At 39.1% G+C, this 27589-nt stretch overlaps 2 long non-coding RNA genes across 15 annotated transcripts in view; one reads left to right on the top strand and one right to left on the bottom strand.

The window, feature by feature from the left end:
* The first annotated feature begins 1320 nt into the window (after positions 1–1320).
* The window catches only part of LOC112648390 (uncharacterized), a 72054-nt gene continuing 45785 nt past the window's right edge, over positions 1321–27589 (top strand). For 9 of the 14 annotated variants that reach the window (XR_007411820.1, XR_007411825.1, XR_007411827.1 and 6 more), the window contains exons 1-5: positions 1343–1452; positions 2418–2500; positions 10414–10522; positions 10984–11087; positions 20992–26850. This is a non-coding gene — a long non-coding RNA (uncharacterized LOC112648390). Of the gene's footprint in view, positions 1453–2009; positions 2501–10413; positions 10523–10983; positions 11088–12463; positions 12522–20991; positions 26851–27589 lie in introns of all 14 variants that reach the window. The other 5 variants (XR_007411828.1, XR_007411824.1, XR_007411818.1 and 2 more) reach the window with 5 other exon arrangements.
* On the bottom strand, positions 2117–4925 carry LOC112648391 (uncharacterized). The gene is made up of 4 exons (XR_003128989.3): positions 4731–4925; positions 3483–3584; positions 2388–2467; positions 2117–2254 (listed from the first exon to the last, which is right to left on the bottom strand). It is a non-coding gene; the product is annotated as an uncharacterized LOC112648391 (long non-coding RNA).

Raw genomic sequence — 27589 nt, 5'->3', positions numbered from 1 at the left:
CAAACATGCCGTTCCCACAGGAACCTTTCTGTTGTTTTTTGGGGAAGGGGTTATGGGAGGAGAAACAAGATATTTCTTCCGCACTTGGGTAGAGCCGGCTGCGGGTGGGGCAGGTGGGGACGTTTTAAGCAGGACGGCCTCTCCAGTTTCAGGAGAGGGATCACAGGGTCGAGGGCGGGCCTGGCAGGGCTGGGACCAGAGCCATGGGGGCGAGATGCCTTGGGCCCTAACCTCCAGGAGGCACCTGCTCTCGGGGTGGTGCAGTGCAGGATGGGCACCTCCTCCCTCGCCTCAGCCCGTGTGCAGGCCCTGGGGCCTGGCAGCTTCCGGGCATCTTCTGGCAAGCAGGGGTCACTTGTTCAGAGGACTGGGCTTGCGTTATAAGAGAAGCACTGGGTCTAGGGGACTCAACCTACAAAACAAGACATATTTCACAGCCCACCTATATCCCCAACAACGTGGACTGGGGAGTCCAACCGACCTGGGAATGGTTCACGGTTTGCAATTCTTTGGCTGCGTGGCCGAGGAAAACATACTAATGTTTCCCCATCAATATTAAAACGGGGACGACTCCACCTCCCCCAGAGGGGAGGGATGAGGCTGAAAGGGTGAGGAAGGTAAAGGAAACACCTGCCTCTCGGCAAACCTCAGCGCAGCAAACCTCCCCGCGAGGCTGCGACGGTGCTGATGACCAAGTGCGGGACAGGGAGGCCTCTTGTCCTGAAGCTTCCTCAGGCGACACGGGCATCAGAGGAGGGCTTGGACACCACATCACCAGGGCCGCACCCAGGGCTAATAACTCGTTACAGGATGCACGACGAGTAACAGTTTGGGCACAGTCAAAACCCTGATAAATGGGCCGAGCTGCCCAACTTGATGGATTACATAAACATTCAAACCCCCGCTTCTCCCAGCAGCAGACATACCAGCATACGAGGGGGGATTGTAAAGGAAGGGACAGGGAGGCAAGGGCCATGAAAAACTCTGGCTTTTGGGTCAAGATCAGATTCTGGCGAATCAGGGAGGGCTCCTTGGAGGAGGAGGTTCTGGGGCTTCCAGCAGCCTCCAAGGAGGCTCAGTCGCTCCCTTTTTTGCTTTCACCACCATCGCAACAGTCAGCACATCGCGGTACAGAGGACGGAAGGCGGACTCCGAGCCCACGGTTCGGCGGACCCGGGTCAGCTCCCCCGATCTTTCCCCCCCGCCCCCCGACGTCGGGTCCCTTTAAGGCATCGAAACTCAGTGAACGTTCTACGGGGCGGCCTCGCGGCCTCCGCGAGGCGCGCTGACGTCACCCTTCGGGGAAACGGCTGACGTCAGCGCGTCCTCGGCGAGCGGGGGCGGGGCCGTGAGTCATCCGGACCGCGCCCCCCGCCCGCGGCCGAGCGCACGTGAGCGCGCGCCGCGCTGGTTTCTAAGTTTAGCTCGGCGGCCTGTGTGGGGTCGGGAGAGGTAAAGGCGGCCGCGGGGACCCGGCGGGCTGGGGGCGGCTGTCCCGGCCCCTGCTCGCCCCGCCGGCGGGGCTCCGGGAGGACGAGGCCCGGGCCGCAGGGTGGAGCGCGGGTGCCTCCCGGCGCGGCGCCCCGTAAACGAGCCAGAGTTCCCTTCTGCTCGGCGACCCGGGACTTCCCGGACGCTCCGGGGTTCTGGAAAGTTCTCGGTGGATGGGGTGCGGCGGTGTGGGCTGGAGGGGACTAGGCGCGGGCCCGAGCCGTCGGGGTTCAGCCGTCGGGGGCCACGTGGGGCCGGAGCTCGGCGTTTCCGGGCTGGCTGCGGGGCCTCCCGGGACGCCCCCTCCCCCCATTCCCCTCCGGGCGGTGACCCGGCCTGTGCCCTTGGAGGCGGGAGGGCCGCTGGTGGCTGTAGGCTCAGCCCAGGTGCGGGGCCCTGAAGGATGGGGAGCCCAGGCCGGCCCCCGCCCCCAGCCCTCCCCGGGGGTTGTTCCAAGGTGACCTCCTAGGAAACAGATTAAAACCTCCGTTTTTTTTTGTGTTTTTTTTTTTTTAAAGCAGCGTCAGACCCCTCGAAAAACCGACACTCTCCCCCCCCCCCCAAGTTCTTCTGGGGTGGGGGAGAGTTCTGGAAAGAAGCTGGGTCGGCCTAAGGTGAACGGAGGTTGTGACCCCGCAGAGGGGTCGGCGACCCCGTGACCCGCATCCTGTCGTTGCCTTGCGTCCTCGGGTTTCACAGGCTCGGTCCCCACCGGCAGCTTCTAAGGCCACGTGCGTGTGAAGCTTCTGACCTTGTTGGAGGACTGTTGGGTATTGCAGAAGAGTATTAAATTTGATAAACTGGTTTAAAAAAAAAAAAAAAAACGGTAATAAAGGAACATTTTCTACCCGTAGGCCCGTTAGAAATTTATATTCCAGATTTTCGAAGGCCGTTACCTTGAGTTTTTTTTTCATGTGTTTTCTCAGAAGCGGCGGGAAGTTAGTGGTGGAATAAAGGTAGCTCTGCGGAAGATGACCTGAATGAAGGACAGAAACCCTGAAGTCCAAATGTATGGTTTTCATTTTTTGGTTTTGTTTTCCCAAAAATAACGACCTGGGCCCTTGCAAATTGGAGATTTTCAGGTATAAAGATGGAAACTGCAAGTGTTGAGGGCTTTATTCCCCATTCAGGATCCATCTCCACACAGTTTAAAAAAGGAACGGAGAGTTTAGGATCTAGGTCCAGACTGTGCATACCATTTTATATTGTTCTGTAGCAACAGAAATCGCACGTTCTTAGTATTGTACCATTGCTACCACATTTTCCCCCATGTGATGCCTATTTTGGGAGGGCCTGAAACGGAGCAGGTGTCAATGATGATGAATCACGTTCTCAAACTGAGCTAATTTCCCTTTGTGTAGGTTATTGTTCTGTGTGTATATAATGTATAAGAACCTTAACATAAACGTTCTTAACGTTCAGAGATTAAGGTTTTTTTAGTCCGGAAATTGAGTTTTTTGTTTATAAAAATACTTATCCTTGCAGTGGGCCACCTGCATCCTGTAGGCAGCCTGGTAGCGTTTCTGTAAAGTCCTCCCTGCCCCCAAGTTGTACCTGTTCTCTTCGAGCTACATCTGTCACTCGTCTATTGTGCACTGTGTTTTGATTGTTTGCTTACATACAGGTTTGTTTCTCCCACTACACTAAGCTCTTGGGACCATGGACTAGTGCGTCTTTGTATCTTTGGCATCTAGAATAGCACAAGCATATAATAAGGGCTTTATATTTTTCATAGTGTTTTGTTCCATTGAATAAATGAGGGGTTTCCCAAAGCAGATTTTGGGAAGGGAAAGGGTTTTTTTTTTTTTTTTTCTATAGTTGAGGGGATTGAGCTGCAAACCTATCTCATTGCTGTAGGGGACATAGTTTCCTTCTTTTGCAAGCCCACCTTCCCCCACTCCCATCACCACCACCACTCATGAGAAAAGAACCAAAGAAAATAAAACAATCAAACCCTAAATTATTTTGGAATCTTAAGTCGTATGGTGTACCTTTAGGTTTGAGATAGTAGAACGTTGTCCTGCTTTCCAGGCCATAACTGTAATCCACACACTGGCATTAATTAGGTCCTTGTCTCAGGGAAGTTAACTAGTCTTTATTAAAAAAAAAAAAAAAAAAAATTGGAACACCTGGGTGGCTCAGCAGTTGAACGTCTGCTTTCGGCTCAGGGCATGATCCTGGTGTCCGAGGTTTGAGTCCCACGTCCGGCTCCCTGCAGGGAGCCTGCTTCTCCCTCTGCCTGTGTCTCTGCCTCTCTCTGTGTCTCTCATGAATAAATAAAATGTTTTAAAAAACAACAAAAAAAGGAAAACCTGGGTGGCTTGGTCCTACTCGTGATTGGGGGCTCAGGTCGTTATCTCAGGGTTGTGGGCTTGAGCCCGGGCTCGAGCCTGCTTAAGAGTCTCCCTCTCCTCTTGCTCCTCCTGCCTCCCCCCCCCCCCCAAATTAGGAATTTCAGAAATGCTGCTGCTTTTCTAGGCCTTAAAGACTGGTTGCTAAATGGAATGTTTACATTGAGTTAGATTTGGTTTCTGCCCAGTACTTCATACCTACCCTGAGAGAAGACTTAAGGATATGAGATGAAGAGATCTAATTTATTCTCTCCCTTAGAAGTTACCATGGTGTGATTTTTACCATCAAACTTTACTCACTAGAACTCACCAAGCTGCATTGATACCACACTCAGTTTTACAAAAGGCTGATGAAAAAATAAGTTACTATCAGAGATTTAATTTTGAAAAAACATACATAGTTTGTTATAGAGGCTACTGATATTTTCAGTAATAACCTATACCTCTGCAAAATCCTAAATTGGAAGGTCCACATTTTAATAACTACTATGTTTAGTCAATGAAGAGTGGTATGTATTTGGAAGATTTTAATTAGGATTTTAGAAAGTGGTTCAGCTAAATTTTCTCACACAAAGAGTTTCATGACTATGATGAAAGACAGCAACTTCATGGAAACAGAAGAAACCTGGAAGGGAAGACCCAAGGGATGCCTTGGTATTAGCTAGGTTCAGCTTTGACAATTCCTACTCCCTTTCATACCACCCTCACTATTTTTAAGCACTGTTTAATGTGGATTTTTTCCTCAAAATAGAGCCTTCTGTCATAATAAAAATAACTACCATTTGTTGAGCATGTGCCAGGCCCTGTGGTCAATAATTTATGAAATTATTTCAGTTAATATATATATGTATGTGCATAAGAGATTTATTATAAAGAATTGGCACTCACGTGTATGGAGGTTGGCAAGTCCTAAGATCGGTAGCGTGAGTCAGCAAGCCAGAGACCCAGGAGAGCCAATGCAATGGTTCCACTCCAAGTCCAAAGGCAGGAAGAATTCACTCTCACTGGGAGAGGGTTAGTCTTTTTGTTTTTGCAGGCCTTCAACTGACTGGATGAGGCCCACCAGCATTATGGAGGAGCTACTTAATCTACCAATGTAAATAATTAATCTCATACAGGAACACCCAGAATAATGTTTGACCAAACATCTGACCACCCTGTGGCCCAGTCAGGTTAATAAATTTGTTAACAATCACAGGCTGACTTGATTTCCAAAGCTCATGGGATGTGAACCCACTTTCCCCACTTACCTGGAATGTTGTCAAAACGCATTGCACTCACACCTGATGGACACACCTAATTAGGGCAGGTTTTTAAATACCAGTAACCATTTCAGAATCCCCTCCCCTAGTAGCCTATATACAACATAGCCAGTTCCTTCCTTAGTCTAACTCTCCAGCTTTCTAATTCTATTCCAAGCTCTCTGGTTTTCTCTTCACCTAACCCTTTAATTCCCTCCACACTAGCACATCTTACCTGACTCCTTGGTCAGTCCCCTTCATGTCCTCTTCAAAGGGCACCAAGACAGTGAGCCCATAGCCTTCCCTTCTCTCAGTTGCTTCTTTAGGACCAACCTTTGCTATTGCTTACTCTTGACTCACTCCTCCCATCATTGTCACTGTCCTTTTAGAGCTCTGACCTCTCCAACCCCCCTTCTCCGAACACAAGCAACTGTCACTGCAGGGACTTCACTTCGTTGAGTTTCAGACTTGTGAACCCACATCCCAGAGATAGCTTATATAAAAATAATTCCATGATCTATGTACTTTTAATAAATACTGTTTATTTACTTGATCACCGTTTTGGAAAGAATAAGAATTCTTAGAGTATTTTTTTTTTAACCTAGTTGGCACTTTTTCTGTTAAATGCTAGGATACCTTATGTAGATATCATGGATGCCCTGATACCACTTCTTCAGCATTTTTTTCCCACAAACAGCCTGAGAGCATTTGTTCTCAGCAAGTTAGTTGTCCTTTAATATCCAGAACGGAGTCATTCCCAGTGAAATAATGCTTTGAATGCTTTCTCAGATTTTTATGGAGTTTTTCATTGTTATATATTATTAAAGTTAAAAACGTTAGAGAGCACTTAAACACATGGGCAAAATCAGATTTTACTGGTATTCAAAAGATACAGTTGAGCCTGTGTAGCTTTTAAAACTGAAAATGTTGGAATCTGGGTGGCTCCGTTGGTTAAGCGTCCAACTCTTGATTTCGTTTCAGGTCATGATCTCAGGGTTGTGAGATCAAGCCCTGCGTTGGGCTCCACCCTGGGTGTGATGCCTGTTTAAGATTCTCCCTCCTTTCCCCCCTCTCCCTCTCCAAAACAAAACAAAAAAACTGAAAATGTTAAGATGGATATTGAGAGATGGCAATTGTTGCAGATGTTATAGATATTTGCACTTGAGGGATTTTTATTCTTCGCAAAGTTAATTTACCAAACAACACACTTAAAGGACATTTTTAGTACGGTCACAAATAAAAAATCTACTTCTGTATTAGGAAATAATCATGTATTAATTGATTGATAAATGATATCTTCCACAATTCATTTAATCAAAATGAAAAGTTCTTTCTACTACACAATACCTTTGTTACAGGGTTTCCAGGGCTTGGAATTACATAAACCCTCTTAATTTAAATTGACTTGGTTGGCTTTGGTATGTCTGATAAAAACAGAGGGTATTCAAGTAGAGATCTTAAAAATCTAAGTTGAGAAGTTTGATTTGGTACTGTTTTTACCAGCCAGATACAGGGACTTTGGTCTAACAATTATGACACTGGGTCTTTTGTAAATGGTTTCTTGGATGCATTTTCATCTATTGAAACCTTAATAAAGAGGAGACATCACTTAATTACCCCTTCCTGTGTTTTTTTTTTTTCTTTTTCCTTCCTGTGTTCTTAATATTGTTATCTTTTTAAATCCAGGTTTGTTGAAAACAATCCTGTCTTTTCCTATGCCTCTTTAAATTTTTTTTTTTTTTTTTTTTTTAAGATTTTACTTATTTATTCATGAGAGACACAGAGAGGCAGAGACACAGGCAGAGGGAGAAGCAGGCTCCTTGCAGGGAGCCTGATGTGAGTTCGATCCCGGGACTCCAGGATCATGCCCTGAGCCAAAGGCAGACTTTCAACTACTGAGCCACCCAAGCATCCCAACCTTTGCCTTTTTAAGAAGCAGAGCTACAAATGTTTTAGAACACAATGGAATCTATCAAGTAAAAAAGCTAGCTGGCAATACTTTGTCTTTAATGATTAAATGTAGAATTTCAAAAAAAAAAAAAAAAAAAAAGGGATCCCTGGGTGGTGCAGCGGTTTAGCGCCTGCCTTTGGCCCAGGGCGCGATCCTGGGGACCCGGGATCGAGTCCCACGTTGGGCTCCCGGTGCATGGAGCCTGCTTCTCCCTCTGCCTGTGTCTCTGCCTCTCTCTCTCTCTCTCTCTGTGACTATCATAAAATTAATTAATTAATTAATTAATGTAGAATTTCCAGCATATTATGTAAGCAGCATTTATGGTGATCTTCTGAAAGTTTAAGTCATTGAAATTTTTAACAGACTTAGATTATCTTGAGATTTAAAAAAATATAGAGAGCATTGCCTTAGCGACATTAAGATTATAATAAAGATTGTGCAGTCCAAATTCCTTAAAAGAAAACTCAAAACATTTTTCTTATATCCTATTTTAAAATGTTGATATTATATTGAAGTATATAAAGTCAAATTGGATTATCAGTGTTATAAATAGAAAAAATTACTAGATCTGCTTCACTCTTGTAAATAAGGTTTGTTTTACATCTAAATTGTAAACTATTTTTAGCTGGGTAGTTAAGATCTCAGGCTTTTTTTTTTTTTTTTTTTTTTTTTTTAATTTATTTATGATAGTCACACAGAGAGAGAGAGAGAGACAGAGACACAGGCAGAGGGAGAAGCAGGCTTCCATGCACCGGGAGCCCGACGTGGGATTCGATCCCGGGTCTCCAGGATCGTGCCCTGGGCCAAAGGCAGGCGCCAAACCACTGCGCCACCCAGGGATCCCTCAGGCTTTTTTTTTTTAAGTCAAGTTTACTGAGGTGGTTTACATGCAGTAAAATTTATTCTTCTAGGTGTAAAGTTCTACGAATTCTGAAAAACACAGCCATATAAGCATTACCACAATCAAGAGAGAAAATTTCTACCACCCCAGAAAGTTCACTTGTGCCCCTTTTAGTTAATCCCTTATCCTGAAAATAAAATTTTATTTATTTATTTAAATATTTTATTTATTTATTTATGAGACACAGGCAGAGGGAGAAGCAGGCTCAATGCAGGGAGCCTGACGTGGGACTCGATCCCGTGTCTCCAGGATCACGCCCTGGGCCAAAGGTGGTGCTAAACAGCTGAGCCACCCGTGCTGCCCTGAAAATAAAATTTTAAATAAAATTAATGAAATAAGACTTTTAAAAGCATGCCTGGTACACTGGCCTTGGACCAGTGTTATTGTAAACCAGATTATAACTCACTTTAGTGGGAAGGCAAATGTAATTGAAACAAACTTAAGTTTTTAAAAATATATTATTCTAAAATGATTGGATAGAAGTGTTAAAAACAAAGTGAAGGATCAATTTTATTCTCTTATTCTATTTCCCTGATGTATGTTTACTTTTCTTTGACCTACGTCCATCTCCTATATCTTGATATAACTAAATCCTTAAGGTATTTTCTTTTGCCTGCTTGTATTTTAGTCTTTTCAGTGAATATTAAAAGTGGAATAGTTTTTCTGTCCTTCTGAAATAAATAAGGGCAAGGACTACGTCTTCATTGTTTATTGCCGTCTTTTCCATACAAAAAACCCCCAATATTTGTTAAATGAATGAAATTTTCTTTGTTTCAAGCCAAGCAGAGAGGGATGTAAGAATGACTTGGATTTTTTCAAGTAAACATTGAGAGTGTTGGTAGTGCTAGGTTAAAACTTAAAACTCAGTTAAAAACCTAGGGTTTAGGGACGCCTAGGTGGCTCAGCGTTGAGTGCCTGCCTTTGGCCCAGGGCGAGATCCTGGAGCCCTGGGATCAAATCCCACATCAGGCTCCTTGCATGGAGCCTGCTTCTCCCTCTGTCTCTCATGAACAAATAAATAAAATCTTAAAAAAAAAAAAAAAGCCTAGGGTTTAGAGTTGCATCTAAGTTTCTTTCATTCTTTTTTTAATTGAAGTATAGTTGATGTATAACGTTATGTTTCAGCTCTACAACTCACTAGTGATTTGACAATTCTATACACTGTGCTATCCTTACCACAAATATAATTACCATCTGTCACCATATAACATTATTATAATATTATTAACTATATTCCCTATGCTGTACTTTTAATCCCCTCGACTTACTTATTTTATAACTGGAAATTTTTATCTCTTAATCTCCTTCACCTATTTTGTCCATCCCAACCTCTTCCACTCTGGCCAGTGTGTTCTCTGTGTTTATGAGTCTGTTTCTGGTTTTTTCTTTGCTTGTTTACTTGTTTTTTAGATTCTACATATAAATGCAATCATATGATTTTTGTATTTCCATGTCTTATTTCACTTAGTGTAATTCCCTCTAGCTCCATAAATATTGTAAATGTCAATATCTCATTCTTTTTTATACCTGAGTGATATTCTTGTGTGTGTATACATACCACATCTTCTTAATCCATTCATCTATCAGTGGACATTTAGGCTGCTTCCATAACTTGGCTATTGTAAGTAATGCTGCAATAAACAGGGGTGCATTTATCTTTTCAAATTAGTTTTGTTTTCTTTGGTTAAAAATCCAGTGGAATTATTAGATCATTGGTATTTCTATTTTTAATTTTTTAAGGACCTTCCATACTGTTTTCCATAGTGGTTGTACCAATTTACATTCCTACCAGCAGTGCCTAAGGGTTCCCTTTTCTCCACATCCTCACCAACAATTATTTCTTGTCCTTTTGATGCCAGCCATTCTGACAAACATAAGGTGGTAGTTCATTGAATTTGCATTTCCCTGATAATTAGTGATGCTGAGCATCTTTTCACGTGAACCCACATTTAAATACTTTATCATTTATTTAGCTGAAACTTTAGGCAAATTCATTTCTATGAGCATCAGTTTTCCTATCTATAAAATGATAATAAAACAATCCTATTAGAATTGCTATGAAGAGGAATTTGAGATTAAAGCCTTTGCAGATCTTGCTGATAACTCAATTCTTTCAACTTGAAATCTTAAGGCATTTTAAATCAGATAACACAGCTGTCTGTTGTGGAGGAGAGAATTAGCTTTTTTTTTTTTTAATTTTTTTTTATTATTATTTATCTATGATAGTTATACAGAGAGAGAGAGAGAGGCAGAGACACAGGCAGAGGAAGAAGCAGGCTCCATGCACCGGGAGCCTGATGTGGGATTCGATCCCGGGTCTCCAGGATCGCGCCCTGGGCCAAAGGCAGGCGCCAAACCGCTGCGCCACCCAGGGATCCCGAGAATTAGCTTTTAGAATGCAGATGTAGGTGGCTGGATCTGACCTGTGGGCTCAAGTGGTATAATTGCTCGCCCAATTTGTGTTTTGGTTAATTACAGATTTTCATTTAGGGGATTTTCTCAGAGGAAAGAAAGAAGAGTGGCAATGGTGAAGAGAAAGGAAGAGAGATATTGACTAAATGAATGATGAATGAATGAACAGAGCAAGGTACCAAGAAGAGTTGGTAATATTATCCCACATAAGCCAGTTTACCATATGGCTTCTATAATAAAAAAGAGAAAGGAGTAAAGGAAGTTATACAAACAACATGGAAAAAAATAGGTACCTAAATATTTTGAAAAATATACAGTGAGAACCTCAAAGTTTTCCTTTATACAGTGTTACGTTGTATATATTATACAGGATTGAGGTTCAGAAAACTGGTTCAGTTTTTTGCCTGCTTTGATTTCCTAAAGTTGTTAAATAATTTGATCAGTACAATGGTATTAGAGCAGCTAAATCATTAACCAATATAATGAAACAAAGAATGCTACTTTTCTATGCCCAATGAGCACAGAAAAAAAGACTTTTCTTTGCCCGGCCAAACTATCAAGGGTGAGGGTAGAATAAAGACAATTTCAAATGAGCGAGATCTCAAAAAAATTATTTCTCATTTGCCCTTGTCTCAGGAAACTGCTAGAGGGGGTGCTCTGTCAAAATGAGGGGAAAATCCAAGAGGAAATTGTCAGATCCTGGAACCAGGGGCCCCAAGTAGTGTTGCAAAGGACTAAAGGTAACTTTCAAAAATATTACTAACATACATGATTGAAATAAAAAATCGAAAGAGTACAGGGAAAAGAAAAATTTAGTTAAGAAAATAGAAGCTAAGTTTAAGAGGAAAGAGAAACACTTTGAACCTGTACTGTTTCAAGAATGAGATGGCAAAATGGCCCTTAAGTTTTCTAGCATCCAAAGCAAAAGGGAAAGTATGTTTACTTGTAAGTTGTATAAAAATCCTTAAGATAAAAACAAAATGGTTGTTTCCCAAAAGACCTGTTGCGGATCTTATAAAAAGGATCCCTTGCTCTTAATTTTATCCCCACAACAGAATATTGTGTTTCACGTGACTTTCTTAGAGTGTACCTTATGGCCCTAAAGGATTATTAAGTAAAGACAATTCTAAAGAACTAAGTAGTACTGTCCAAGGTGAACCAAGAGCATGTGAATGGCTGGTCAGGATATTATTAATTGACATCCCATTAAACTTCACGGGAGGCTAGAAGGAGGTTGGTAGGTTAGTCTGTTATCCTGAATCATTTAGCTCTTTCCCCACAGTAGCCCCCTTAAAGCAAAACAAGTTCTCTTAACTTCACTGGTCCTCAGTAAAAGGTAGTTTAGTGACTCTGGATGTTGAAGTATGTTCATTTGGGGGTCTCACGCCCTACTCCAAATGGCTTATCAGAATATGCTATCCGATCTCAATTTCTGAGAGACATTTTGGTAAATGCGACTTTCTCTAATGCATTACATTTCCATTATTGTTTTAGTACCTTTAGACTATATTTTTTTGGCTCTCCCATTAATCTAACTCTGAATACAATCTAGACAGAAAACTTTCTGAGAGCCCTGTTCCTTTAACAGGTAACATTCAGGACATCATAGATATCAAGCAATCTTTCATAAGTACTTATTTCATATAACCAGACATATTAATAATTAAGATTGCATTTAGTTAGAAGCTGTAGTTTGGACAACTAACTAGAACTTTCAGTTACCTATCGCATATCATCCCCTAACCACTGATGAGAATTTACAGCACCATCTGTACAGTTATCAGTTTTGAAAAATTCAACTCCTTATGCTTTCATGTGATATATTTTCCATTAATAATAATTCTTAATGGAAAATGAAGTGTAATTTTTGTAACTTACTGTTTGCCATTATTTAACCTATAGTTCACTGGTTATTGAATAAACCTTAGAAAGAAGTATATTTTTTAAATAGCTTTTAAACTAAACTTCAGAAAGAAAAGTTTTTGCTATTAATCTCTTCTGTGCCTAGCAGAATATTTATTTACACATAAATAACTAAATCTCTCTGACACTCTAAAATTTGAAACCTTAAAAGTCGACTTCTCTTTGTACAGTATTATTATTTGTTTTTTTACAGGAAAGTTATTAATTGAATTATACTTCAAAATAATAAACTGCCTCCCTCCTACTTATAGGTCAGTTATTACTGTGGTAGCATTTTGTTGTCTTTAATAGAGTTTAGATATGGTCGAAACTTAAAGACTAGAAGATGCTGTGGTAACCCAGTTAGAATCCATGTGACATTTTTATTCTGACCTGAAGTAAATTTCCATATTTTAAATAAAGGTTCAGTAAAACAATATTTCTCCTCTATTAAGTCAACATTTGTCATTGCTGCAAAAATTATCTAACCAGTTCTTTTATTTTTTATGACTGTTGTTAATTTTTGGCTCTTTTTAAAAATAGAAAAATGTTTTTCTCAAACTTGATATGATTTATAAACAATGATCTCTGAAATCCTGAATGATGTATTTTTATAAATAAAACTGTCATAAATTTAGAAATCAAGTTTTGTAAGTGAGAAAATATCACAGATGTTGAAGAGGGATTTTTTTGTAAAAAAATTTTTTTCCAAATTTAGGCAAACTATTTTGAGTTGAAAAATATATACAATAAGAATTTTCAGAAGTGATGTTAGCAAGATGGCAAAGTAGGAAGCCCCGGATCCTGCTTCCCTCACACTAATTCATCAGCAATTCATGAACAAATTCATTTTATGTAAAATCTAGAAACTAATTGAAAGGCTCTCACACCGTAGGTGAATACAAAACCAGGCTCACCAAAGCCAGTAGGGAGATTCAGGATCCCTTTTTACCAGAGTCCCTACTCCGAGCACAGAGCCATGTAGTCAGGAAGATAACTTTATTTTTTATTTTATTTTATTTTTTTTTTATGATAGAGAGGCAGAGACACAGGCAGAGGGATAAGCAGGCCCCATGCCGAGAGCCTGATGCAGGACTCGATCTTGGGACTCCAGGATCGCACCCTGGGCCAAAGGCAGGTGCCAAACCGCTGAGCCACCCTGGGATCCCCAGGAAGAGAACTTCTAACTCCCAACTACTCCTAGGGGAGGGAGAGTTTGGTTGATGCATCCAACTCCCTGGAGTTGCGTAGGGGGCTCCCAGAGGACTGGTTTCTATCTTTTAAGTCTTAGAACTCTGGTGGGTCCAGCATAATCCAGCCATCTGAGGGGGAACAACAGACACAGTAGCTTCGGCTAGTAGTTGTCATAGATCCTCCCTCTTGCTAAACAAAAAGTGAACAGATGTCAGTCTTGGACCTCTTGGTGCTGTCCAGCCACCTCAGGGAGACTGGGGACTGTGGTTTGGACTGGTAGATACAATAACTTCCCCAGCCCTGGCTTAGCACAGAACAAGCAGATAAAGACCACAGCTTCCTGCTTCTCCCTATGGACAGAAAGAGTTGACAGAGGCCCTCCACATCCCTGGCAGGGCTGACAGGTGGGAATCTTTTCTTATATGGGGTCAGTCCATGAAGAATGAAGACTGGTTCAGGTACCTGCTTTGTCCAATATACAGACACCAACACAGAGAAAGTGAATCAGGCTAAGGGATTCTGAACAAAGGACAAAAATAAATTTCTAGAAACTGACCCTAATGAAATGGAGTTACAGGATTTTACCTGACAGAGAATTCAAAATAACTGTCATAGAGATGCTTTCTGAGGTCAAGAGAAAAATGCATGGACACAGTGGAAATTTGAACAAAAACATAGGCGATATTAAAAAGTACCAGACAGAAATCATGGAGCTGAAGAACACAACAACTGAACTGAAAAATCCACTAGAGGGGTTTAACAGCAGACTAGATGAAACAGAAGAAAGAATCTGTGAGCTTGAAATCAAGTCATTGGAAATAATTCACTCAGAAGAGCAAAAGAAAAAGAATGAGCGAGAATGAAGAAAACTTAAGGGACTTCTGGGACATCATCACACAGAATAATATATACATTATGAAGAGAAGGAGAGAGAAAGGATCAGAAAGTTTATTCAAAGAAATAAAATCTGAACAAATCTGGGGAAGGAAATGGACATCCAGATCCAAGAAGCCCCCAAAACATTAAGATGAGTGCAAAGAAATCCACACTGAGATGCACAAATTGTCAAATATCAAAGACAGAATTTTGAAAACAAGAAAAAAGCAACTTGGTACATACAAGAGAACCCTCATAAGACTATCAGTGGGTTTTTCAGCAGAAGCCTTGCAGGCCAGAAGAGAGTAGAATGATATATTCAGAATCCTGAAAGAAAAAAAATGTCAGCAAAACTGTCCATCATAAAGGATGGAGAAATAGACTTTTCCAGGCAAACAGAAGTTCAGGGAGTTCATCATCAATAGACCTGCCTTACAAGAAATATTACAGAGAATTCTTCAAGTTGAAATGAAAGGATGCCAAATAACAACATAGTAGCATAAGAAAGTGTGAAACTTTGGTAAAGGTAAATACATAGACAAATACAGAACATTCTATTACTGTAATGGTAATGGGGTAAATCAACTTAATTCTAGTACAAAAGTTAAAAAGTAAAAGTATTAAAACTAAATATACCTAAAAATATGTTAAAAGATGCACAATATGAATGCATGTAAATTGTAACAACAGTAGTAAAATTTTGGGGAAGAAGTTGAAGTGTAGAGTTTTTATATGCAATTAAATTTAAGTTGTTAAAATAGACTATTACAGGGGTGTCTGGTTGGCATAGTTGGAAGAGCATGTGACTCTTGATCTCAAGGTTGCAAGTTCAAGCCCCACATTAGGTGTAGAGATAACTTAAAATTTCTTTTTAAAAACATAGACTGTTATAACTATAAAATATTTTATGTAAGATCCAAGGCAACCCCCGACATACACATAAAATTCCTATAGCATTTACACAAAAGAAGAGAAAGGAATTAAAGCATAGCAATGCAATACATAGAGACATATGTGTGTATATATATGTGTGTGTATATATATATGTATATATGTGTGTGTGTGTGTGTATATATATATATATAGGCATATATATCCATGAGTGTGAATCCATTTATCTATATATATGTACAACCATACACAAAGGAAGACGAGAGGAAAAAAACAAACAAAAGAAGTACAAGACTTCTAGAAAACAACAAAATGGTAATAATAATTTTTCCCTATCAATAATTAAATGTAAATGGAATGAATTCCCTATCAAAAGGCACAGAGTGGCTGAATGGATTAAAAAAATAAGACCCAACAATATACTGTCTACAAGAAACTCATAGTTTTAAGGACACACATAGGCTAAAAATGAAGGGAAGAAAAAATGTTCCATGTAAATGATAACCAAAAGAGTACAGAGGTGGCTATACATATATTAGAAAAAATAGACTTTAAGTCAAAAAATGTCACAAGACAAAACACATATATAATGATTGAAGTGCAATCCACCAGGAAGATATAACAATTATATATGCACCTAACATCAAAGCACCTAAATACATAAAACAAACATTGACAGAAATGAAGGGAGAAATACATAGCCATCCAGTAATAATAAGAGTTGTCAATATTCTACTTTGAATAATGGATAGAAAATCTGGATAAAAAATCAATAAGGAAACAGGACTTTAACAACACTGTTGACTGAATGGACCTCATAGATGTGTATGGAACATTCCACCCAAAGCAGCATGTACCTTCTCAAGTGCACACAGAAATTTCTTCAGGTTAGATCATGTGTCAGGTCACAAAACAAATCTTAGCAAATTTAAGAAGATTGAATCATATCAAGTATCTTTTCTAACTACAGTGGATTGAAACTAGAAGTCAATGGCAAAAGGAAAACTGGAAGAAAATTCACAGATCTGTGCAAATTAAACCACACACCTTTGAACAACTATTGGGCCACAGGAGAAATCAAAAATGAAATTAGAAATACCTCAGGACAAACAAAAATGAAATCATATCATACCAAAACCTATGGGATGCAGCAAAAGCAGGGACGTTCATAGTGATAAACATTAAAAAAGAAGAAAGATGTCAAACAGTCTAACCTTATACTTCAGGGAACTAGAAAAAGAAGCCCAAAGTTAGCATAAAGGAAATATCAAAGATTTGAATACAGATAAAGATAAAAGCAGAAGTAAAATAGAAAAAGATAAAAAAGATTTTTTTTAAAAAAAGGAGCTAAGAGTTGATTTTTGAAAGGACAAACAAAATGGGTGAATTAGACCAAGGAAAAAAGGGAAGCCTTGCGTAAAATCAGAAATGGAAGAAAAGACACTATAACTGATGCCACAGAAATAAAAAGGATAAGAGACTACTGTGAACAGTTATAGACCAACAAACTGGATAACCTAGAGGACATGGATAAATGCATAGAAACATACAGCCTATCAAGCTACATCATGAAGAAGTAGTCTGAATAGACTTCTAACTAGTATGGAGATTGAATCAGTATAACTTCCTAACAAAAGCCCTGGACAAGATGGTTTCACTGGTGAATTCTACAACATATAAAGTAGAATTAATACCAATCTTTCTCAAACTCTTCCAAAAATCTGAAGACTAGAGAATACTTCCAAACTCATTTTATGAAGGCAGCGTCACCCTGATACTAAAGCCGGATGAAGATACTACAAGAAAAGGAAACTACATGCCAAGACTCCTGATGAATATAGATGCAAAAACCATCAACAAAACACTTGCAAGCCAGTCCAGCAGTATGGAAATAAATCCACATGTGTACCATGAACTGGTCTTTGACAATGGTGTCAACAATACACAGTGGGGAAAGGATAGTGTCTCTAACAAATGGTGCTGAAAAAACTGGATATCCATATGCAAACAAATGAAATTGGACCCTTTTCTTAGACCATACACAAAAATCCACACAAAATGGATTAAATACTTAAACACAAAACCTAAAACTATAAACGCCTAGAAGAAAGAAGGGAAACATTTCATCACATTGACCTTGGCAATAATTTCATGAATATGACACAAAAACACTGGCATCAAAAACAAAAATAAATAGGACTACATTGAACTAAAAAGTTTCTGCACAACAAAGGAAACAACAGTGCAAAGGCAACTTATGGAATGGGAGAAAATATTTGCAAACCATGTATCTGATAAAAGGTTAATCACTGGAATATATGAGATGGTTAGTTTATGTGTCAGCGTGACTGAGCTCAAAGGTGCCCAGATATCTGGTAAAATATCATTTCTGGATATATTTGTGAAGGTGTTTCTGGAAGAGCTAAGCATTTGAATCAATAAACTGAGGAAAGAAGATCCACCTTCACCAAAGTGGACAGGCATCATCCAATCCATGGAGGGCCTAAACAGAGCAAAAATGTGGAGGAATGGTGAATTCTTTCTTCTGGAGCTGGGACATCAATTTTCTCCTGCACTTGGATGTCAGAGTTCATGGTTCTTGGGCCTTGAGATTCTAAGCCTTCCACCATAGGTTCCCCTGGTTCTCAGGCCTTTGAACTCCTACCGAGTTATACCACTGGCTTTACTGGTTCTCCAGATTGCAGATGGCTGGTTGTAGGACTTCTCAACCTCTGTAACCATATGAGTCAATTCATATAATGACTTTATTCTTGTATAAATAGATATATTGATACTGTTTCTCTGGAGAATCCTGACTTACATAATATATAAGGAACTCCTACAACTCAATAGTAAAAAAAATAAACCTACAACAACAACCTAATAATCTGATTAGAAAATACATTAAGGACTTGAATAGACATTTCTCCAAAGAAGACATAAAAATAGCCAGCAGGTATATGAAACAATGTCCAATGTCACTAATCATTAGGGAAAAACAAATTAAAATCGCAATGAGATACCACTTCACGCCTTTCAGAGTGGCTATTACCACAAAACAAATGACAGGTGTTGGTGAGAATGTGGAGAAATTGGAACCTTGCATCCTTTTGGTGGGAATGCCAAATGGTGCAGCTGCTTTGGAAAGCAGAATGGAAGTTCCTCAAAAATTTTTCAGTAAACGTACCATATGATCCAGCAACCCCATCTCTGAATATTCAAAAGAATTGAAATCAAGATCTCAGATATTAGCTCTGCTATGTTCATTGCAGCACTATTCACAATAGCCAGGATACAGAAAGAGCCTAAAATTGCCCATCAACCGATGAATGAGTAAAGAAAATGTGATATATACATGCAGTGGGATACTATTCAGCCTGAAAGAAGGGGAACTCTGCAACATGCGGTAACATGGAGGAATCTGAAGAACATTATGCTAAGTGAAGTCAGTCAGTTACAGAAAGACAATTATTGCATGATTCTACTAATAGGATGTATCTAAAATAGTCAAGTTAATAGAATCAAAGAATGGAATGGTGGTTGTCAGGGATTGGGGAGAAGGGGAAATGGGGATTTACTAATCAACCAGCATAAAGTTTACTAAGCAAGATAAATAAGCTCTAGAGATCTACTGTACAATGTTGTACCTATAGTCAACAATAATGTACATTTAAATTTTTGTTGAAAACATAGATCTTACCAGTATTCTGGAATGACTCAAAAACTAAGGTTCTCTTATTCTTTGTTCTGAAATCTCCCATTTCATACCCTTGAATGGGCATGGTCTGTTTTTGTCTATATTCTCGGTGTGCTTGGTATACTTGGTTTGTGTGTGTGTGTGTATGTGTGTGTAATAGGAATGTTTCGACAAGGTACCTGCCTCTCCACACCTACCTTTTCTTCCATTTTTGTACCATAGGATCAGAAGAATTTGAGGGATAGTCCTTATTTTCCCACACCTTTCATAAAGGAGGTATCTTTACATAGCCTAGGTGTCCACCAAACATTTTCCTCAACTAAAGATATATGATCCCCTTGTAATAGATTTACAAATCCATACAATTCATAGAGGGAAAAGAGAAACATAAAATCATTTTTAGAAGAGGGGTAGGCATAGGATGGGCAAACATCAAGCCACTGGAAATGAATATTCTATGGGAGGAGGGGGCCAATAGGAAACTGGAACGCTGACTTGGGGCATGTGGATTCCACTACTGGTGCCTCTCTCTCTCTCTGTGAGACCTAGACTAGTCCCTGGGTCCCGGTTTGTTTCCTTGTCTGGAAAATGAGGGGGCTCAGTGACCTTTAAGATTCCTTTCACTTCTATGTTTCTGTGCCTTAAGTGACTTTTAAAAGAGTACTTGAGTTGCCAGAATTTAGGCCTTTGCCTTTTTTTGCTTTGCTTTGTTGTGCCTTCACTACACTGTTGTGATGTAAACATGAGTCCTTCAGAGTTTCCATTTTTCAGATGGGAGTCTGAGCTGGGTGACTTTGGGTCATGTGATAGATTGCCTAACCTCATGTTAGGCAGCTTCCTCAGATCATCGTATGTTTAGGGGAAAAACAAGCTAGTCTCTTCAGAACAAAAGAGCTTATTCTACATCGCTAGGATGTTGGCCCAATCAGTTATTCCTTAAACTTTTCAGCTAGATTAAATGGAGTAATTTCATTTTTTTTTTTTTGTAATTTCACTTTTTATATTTTTCCCCAGCTTCCCTCTCATTCTCAAACCTATATTTTTTAGAACAACTGCAAAGTGAATTCACTGGCCAAGTTTCGTGGTATAAGCTCCTATCACAATTCCCTTTAGCCTCTGCGAGGAACTCATAAGGATTATTCCCTTTCCAATATTAAGAGCACTTTCCTGGAGTCTTGATGTTAACCCATCTCTTCTCCACCCCTAACACCAGATCTCTACTCCTTTCATTAGCATTTTAAAAACTTTGAGGGATGGATCCTCAGGCAAAACATAAGGATGCCAAACATTGCCCAACTATCCACACATACTCTAGTTTTTCAGGCAGCAAAATGAATGTATATGCAAACAAATTCAGTTTGCATATCAGACAGTGGAAGAAGTAACTTTTTTTCAGACTCCAGACCCTGAGTCCTTCTTCCCAAAAATAGTACTTTTGAGTTTTCTGCCACAATTAATACTTTTTTCAAATAAACTATATATTATATGAATTACCTTCTCTAAATGAAAATTACTGACTTGTTGCTTTTATGCTGCATACACAAATTGATTTGGTATCATTGTTAAACACCTTTACATGCTCTACTTTAAGATGAAAAATAGACAAAATCAAAATTATATTGGAAATGAAAAAGGATTAAAGGAATACCAAACTGAAAGCAAAGTCTTGGTTTGGATACCGGCTCTACCATGTGAATCAAGTTATCGGTAAGAGCTGTCCACTCTAAATTCTGTAGTTCTGTAACTTACTTACTACACTTACATCTATAGTTACATGACAGTCCTCCATGATCACAATCACAAATTCATGTGATTCCTCTGTTAATGAAGGGAAGAAGGAAACATTTTTTGAGAGCCTAATATACCCCAGATCTGGTGTTAGTGATAGATAACTACCTCATTTTGTTTATGAAGAGCTTTAGGAAATAAGTTTGTTCTTCTTTCTTTCTTTTTTTTTTTTTTTTTGAAATAAGCTTGTTCTATGTGTAATCTTCAGGATAGATTGTAATTTTTTTTTAAAAAAGGTAAAATACAGATGAGCATGTGTAGCATGATCCCATTAATTTTTTTTTTTTTTTAATTAGGTCCTGTATATGCCTAGAAGAATTCTGGAAAGCTCCAGAAGAGAATGTTAACAGTGATTAAGTCTGGTAAAAGTTAAAAAAAAAAAAAAAAAAAAAAAGTCTGGTAAAAGTTACTGGAGGTTGAGAGTAAAGAGAAAGATTTTTGCTTTCATTTCATATCCTTTCGTGCTTTTTTTAAAAAACCAGGAGCCGGTATTAATCTACCTCTTATATCCCCTTTAGGAGAAAGGAAATAAGAGTAGACTTTGAACAGCCAAGAGAATCGGTATTTGTAGTACTGCTTATTTTATTGTTTTCTTCATGTGAAGAAAATGATATTAAAGTAAAAGAAAAGATAATTACTTAAGTGTAGATAAACCCATGAGATTATTTTGTTTTTGTTTTTTGTGGGGGTTTTTGGAGAGTTAGAGGGGAGATCCTAAGTTGTCTTTGTTCTGCTTTTAGAATCTAACTTCCAGCTTTTTAGCAAATGAGGCTCAGAGATAGATGGATGTGGGGTGAGAAAGACTTCCATGTGTAGTATGATATAATCACAGGATTAGTTCTGGTTGTTCAATGTAAGACTTACTCATTTCTTTATTCTTCTTTGCTTTGGTGTATAAAGGTGTTTTGTATTTGAATAAAATGCCCTCAGGTATAGGAAAAAATTCTGAAACTCTACATGGTACTCCTATCCTAAGACCACTCCACAACTCAGAGATACTCATCCAAATATAGAGTCGGCTGAAGATGTGGTATGTTATGTTTACAGGTTTGGGTTTAAATAAAATGGCATCCCACCCTTAGTCCCAGGCAGGAGAGACTTCTTCCGTGGATGCTGGGCTTCAGAGGACCCTATAAATACACAGACACACACTGTGCTAAAGAACACATGGGTACCTCTATCTTAGAATCTGGTGCTTAGCACTGACATGGCACAGCCTACAGCCCTAAACATCTGCTTCAGCGACTAACACAATGCAAGTCCAAAAGAACAAATTATGCGGAAATCTTGATTATAACCACATACCAATTGATTTTACTAAAATGAAAGCAATTATATAGCAATTATGAATTATGCATGTCTTTTTTTTATTATTCATCTAATACAGCTCATCAGCAGAACACCCAGACATATGAAATAATAAGGAAATTCTGTTGTCTTTAATATTTTGCTCATGTAAAAAACCACAACTTTCACTGATTTTTCAGCTTTGGTGTTTTATTAGTCAGCTTGGGCTGCCATAACAAGATGCCACAGACTGGATGGCTTAAACAACAGATATTTATTTTCTCACAGTTCTGGAGGCTGACAGTCCAAGGTCCAGGTGCCATAGGTTGTTTTCTGATGAGTCCTCCGTTCCTGACTTGCATATATCTTCCTCATCTCTATTTTCTCACATGGCCTTTCTTCCACGTGCCTGCAGAAAGGGAGAGATCTCTGGTGTCTCTTCCTCTTATAAAGATACCAGTCCTATCAGATTAGGGCCCCATCATTTTGACTTTATTTAACTTTAATTACCTCCTTAAGGGCTCTATCTCCAAATATAGTCTCACTGGGGGTTAGGGCTTCAATGCATGAATATGAGGCGAGATGACGCATTTCAGTTCATAACAGGAACTGTTAGGAAGATGTTTTTGTCAAGGTAGATATAAGGAATAAGCTTTACTCAATAGTTTGCTAGCTTGATTTATGACTTTTACACATTTAGACATATGACATGTGGTCCTCCATTTGTGGTCTTGACCCAGACCCCACAAATATGATGGGCAGACCTATAACAAAGAATAAGTATATGCTACAGTTTGTGGCTAAGAGTGGCTTCCATCAAACCTAGCTCACGGGGTATTTACGAAAGAGTTTGTCAATGAGTAAGGGTGTCTTTCAGTGGAATGATCTATAGGATGAGGTAGTAAGCTCTCTGTCCCAGGACATGTGAAAGCAGAGGATGGTTGACCAAATGGCAGGAATGTTGAGAGGTATGCCTATGCTGAGTAGAAGGCTAAATGAGATGATCAATAAGACCCTTCCTAATTTTAAAATCCTATGAAATCTCCATTATCTCGAAATATAGGCTGTCAGGTCTTTTCCTTAGTTATATCTTTTAAAACAATACTAGCTTTCTAAATACTGGAGTCAGAGAAATTTTCCTAGGGTACTTAATGTCTCCTGAATGTTTTGCTTAATATCTATATGATCTTTTGAGCCACAAAAGCTGTTTCTGAGTTGTATGTGCTTTCAAAGACAAGAAGACTTTTGGCATATTTCAGGTTAAGCAGTAAAACTGCTATTGAATGAGAAAACAGTGCTCGCTTCGGCAGCACATACACTAAAATTGGAACGATACAGTGGAGAAAACAAAATCCCAAACCAAAAATGCATTGCTTTCTATAAGTGTAGTTCAGATAATCTCTAGACAAGTTATTTGCTTCATATTTAATCACAGTCATAAGGGGATATTACAACAGATTTTATGTTCTCTAGAAAATAGATGATATACAGCTATATGGAGAATATGAAAGTTTTGTTTGCTAAGATCTAACTGTGAAAAAGCTGTTATTGATGGTCTTCCTTACCCCAGAGAGGTTTTTTTTTTTTGACTAATGAGAACTGTCTTTGTTTTTATAGGAAAGGAGACAAATGTACTGGGAATAATAAAGTAGGGAAAGACCTTAGTGATAGGTCATCTAATCCTTTCAACTCATTGTACTAGTAGGAAAATAGAGGAGATGGACAACTTGCCTAAAGTTACACAGCTAGTTACTAGTAAAACCAGGATAAGACCAAAGTCTCTCCTGCTTCCAATACAGTATTTGTTTCCATATACTTTGTTGCTATACATATAGTATAACACCCAGTGCTCATCCCATCAAGTGCCCTCCTCAGTGCCCATCACCCAGTCACCCTTTCCCCCCACCCGCCTCCCCTTCCACTACACTACCCTTTGTTCATTTCCCAGAGTTAGGAGTCTCTCATGTTTTGTCACCCTCTCTAATTTTTCCCACTCATTTTCCCTCCTTTCCCCTATAGTCCCTTTCACTATTTTTTATATTCCCCGTGTGAGTGAAACCATATGACAATTGTCCTTCTCTGATTGACTTACTTTACTCAGCATAATACCCTCAGTTCCATCCACATCGAAGCAAATGGTGCTAGTAATATTCCATTGCTATGACCAGTTTCATTAAACCACTTAGAACCTGGATTCCCAATAATAAGGATCAAAAGCACACTAGTTAGGATCATGTTCTTGTTTACAAACAAAACAAAATTTACCTAACAAAATATCTAATGTTGTGATGATAATTTCTATGAGTTCTATTATTCTAGGTATTGAAATCATACAAATAGTCCAGAATTTCCAAACTAGAAGGCCATCAGTGGAGGTATCACATTCTCTCTCTCTCTCTCTCTGCATCTCAGCAAATGACATTGAAATCCCATACTTCCTTCTGTCACTGTTTACCCTTTCTTTATAAAAACTAACACAAAATTTGTAGGCATTTATAGTCCTTTCCAATATAATATTTTAATACACGGCAGAACATGAACCAGAAAGTTCTTTTTGAAGTTTAGAGGGCTCCAGAGGAAACCCCCATAAGGCACTTGTGTGTATGGCAAAAGGATATAGGAAAACTAGAAAATCTTCAATGAAGAAAGAGATGGAAACCATAAAAGGTAACTTCACTTGCTAAATGCAGACTGTGCAAGGAACTGAAACACGAAGGAAAAGGCACTCAAAGTGGAACTTAGATCACATCCCCTGAGAAGGGGAGTGAGACAGGGCAACACTAAGGCTCGTGGTGCTCACAGCAGAAAACCCCAAACAGGAAATGAAAGTCAAATGACAAAAGGCAAAGGGAAATTAAAATTCTTTATAGAAGGAACTAGAGGAATAAAAAGGAAAATATTACCTTATTAGGTGTTGGGGAGGGAAGTACATACCCACTAGCCCAGTCAGCACACATGGATTCTGAGGGAGTCAGTGCTCTTCTTGTCTCCCAAGAGGCTTCACATGTGTTACTCATGGGGATTTATCTCCAAAAGCCCCAATTTCCTGAACTGTAAGTTGGTAGTAACAGTACCTTCCTAAAAGGGTAAATCAGACAATGTGGGTGAAGCATTTAGCATAATGCTTGGTACCTAATAAATGCTGGATACTTGGTAGCTGTTATTAATGTCATTATGAACTAATTAAACCAAATTTCTATTCTTTCCTTATGCTAATAATTATCACAGATATAGTATGGCAGTTACATGACCTTCAAATACACGGGTAACTACGCTTCCAGAAGATGAGGCCATTGTTTGTAATCATCCGTTTTTGTCAACATCCTTGATGATGGGTCATCAGTTACAAATTTTACTGCCTCAAATTAAAAAAAAAAAAAAAGAGTCAGCTTAAGCAGTTTTCCCAACGTGATACAACAAGTCAGTGACTTAGCTGAATATAAGACCTGCATTTCAGAGTCCTGTACTCTAGCTAGGATGTCCTGCTAGGATAAAAATAACCAATTAGTTATTTTACATTCTTATTTATAAGCTGCATCATGAAGCATAATCTAAGCCATGATTTAGACTGATTTAATTATAGAAAATCTGCATTTTCCATATGGTATTAAATATTTCTTGAAAGGAATACCTAAAGCACCATTTATATTTGCAAACTAGGGACAGCAAACAAGGGATGGAAGGGACAGATGCATTTAATATTTAAGGCATGTTCATATTATTGCAAAACAAATCATTGACAGTTTGATGTACTGATTAGAAAACCTCCTGATCTTACATTCTTATCACATGAAAAATTTGTATTTCATTTATTTGGCCTTATTTTCTATCCCTCTGCAATACTAATATAAATACAAGTGATACTGCTATTAATACTGATATTAATAATCAGTATTTTTTCCTGAATTTTTACCATACCCTTCCCTACCTCTCAGGTCTCCAGCTTTTAGTTATAAGACATTAACATAGAAGAAGGATGTAAATTGATAAGGAAGCCACAGAATGAGCATTTATTCATCTTGAATACTCTAGTAGGACCAAAAAGGTCATAGAGGCTATAAACATCTAAACAAGGGGTTTCAGATTTAAGGTTTAGAGCTCAGTGAATTCCCAAAAAATTGGGGAGATTGGCATTTTAATTTTTACCAAGTAAAGACATGTAAAACAACAACTAGTACCATATACTAACAACATTCCTTACTGAAAGAAAGACCATGTGAACTTTAAAAAAAAACCTGCTAGGGGGACTTCTGGCTCAGTCAGCTGAGCACCGATTCCTGATTTTGCCTTAGGTCATGATCTCAGGGTCATGAGATTGAGCCCTAAATTGTACTCCACAATAGGCATGGAGCCTGCTTTTAATTCTCTCTCCCTCTCCCTCTGCCCCTCTGCACCACCCCCACTCACCCTCTCTCTTTCTCTCTCTCTAAAAAAAAGAAAAACCTACTAGGAAAGACCAAAATATCAGTGTAAACTCAATTAACAAGAAGTGATAATAAACTGTCTCTTATGCATGTGTGTGTATTTTCTAAATTTTTAAGTTTTTTTCTCATTTTTCTGGAGACCAGTGAAAGACTGGCTTAATTCATGGACTGATGTTTGAGAGCTGCTCCAGAGACTTCCAAAGAATCCTTTTGGGGGCCAGATAAGTAATAAAATAAGTAATACAATTCTGTAACAAAATACAGAAATAACTTGGTGACTCTTATTGGGGGGTTACTCTGTTCCAGGCCTTGTGCTAAGCATGTGGCTTGCCTGCAGGGTAATACTTGGTGATGCTTGAATAGAGGAACCAGTCTCTGCTTCTTTCTGATTGTCATCACCATGAAGGCCACTAGGACCCCACTTGGACCCCAGAGATCTCATTGGTGAGCTGCTCTTTCCAAAAACATGATCATTATATGACAATTTAAAAGTATAACATAACAATGGCTTGACTAGCGCTTTGGAGGCAGCAGGATCTAGCCACAACTGGGATACAGTGTTCTTTCACAAAGGGACAAAAAGTTGCCAGGTTTTTTGCCACAAGCTTCTGTGCTGTGACAAAGCACTGCTTTGACCAGTGTACTCGGCCTGGTCTGAGACTACAACAGCCAGCCAGTGATGACAAATCAAAAATAGCCCCAGAGTCTAAATCAAGACACATGGTGAGTGACCACCCTGAGTCACCGCAGACCCATTTGTTACATACTTTATTTTTGGATAATTTTAGTAGGGACCGAAAGTATTTCATTTGCTCTTTCTTCTCTCCAAATAAGAGTACAAAGAAAGGAACTAAGTCATGTGGTTTTGTTTAACTTATCATAAAGGTTGCAGCTGGTAGAGATGATGTGATTCCTCAGCTTTGTAAAGCCCATGGTTAATTGGTTGGGATGATTCGTCCCTCTGAATCGCCTAAACTGCCACCAAGATAGTGGCTCACAGTCTATTGCATAAGAAAATTTTGCTCCCAGGAATGCCTGTTATCGTCCTAAGATCTTTGTTGCCATTCAAGGTGACAAAACAAGTGAATGAGAATGTTGATATGAGACATTTCCTACATGTAGGAAAAAGTTAGTTTGCCTTATTTAAGCCTATTTCCTATTTAAGATTTGAGTTAATTCTATA

This window comes from Canis lupus, chromosome 7 (genome assembly GCF_003254725.2).
Source record: "Canis lupus dingo isolate Sandy chromosome 7, ASM325472v2, whole genome shotgun sequence".
Taxonomy (NCBI): domain Eukaryota; kingdom Metazoa; phylum Chordata; class Mammalia; order Carnivora; family Canidae; genus Canis; species Canis lupus.
Note: the sequence above shows the minus strand (reverse complement) of the source record. Positions and strands in the feature narration are given on the sequence as shown.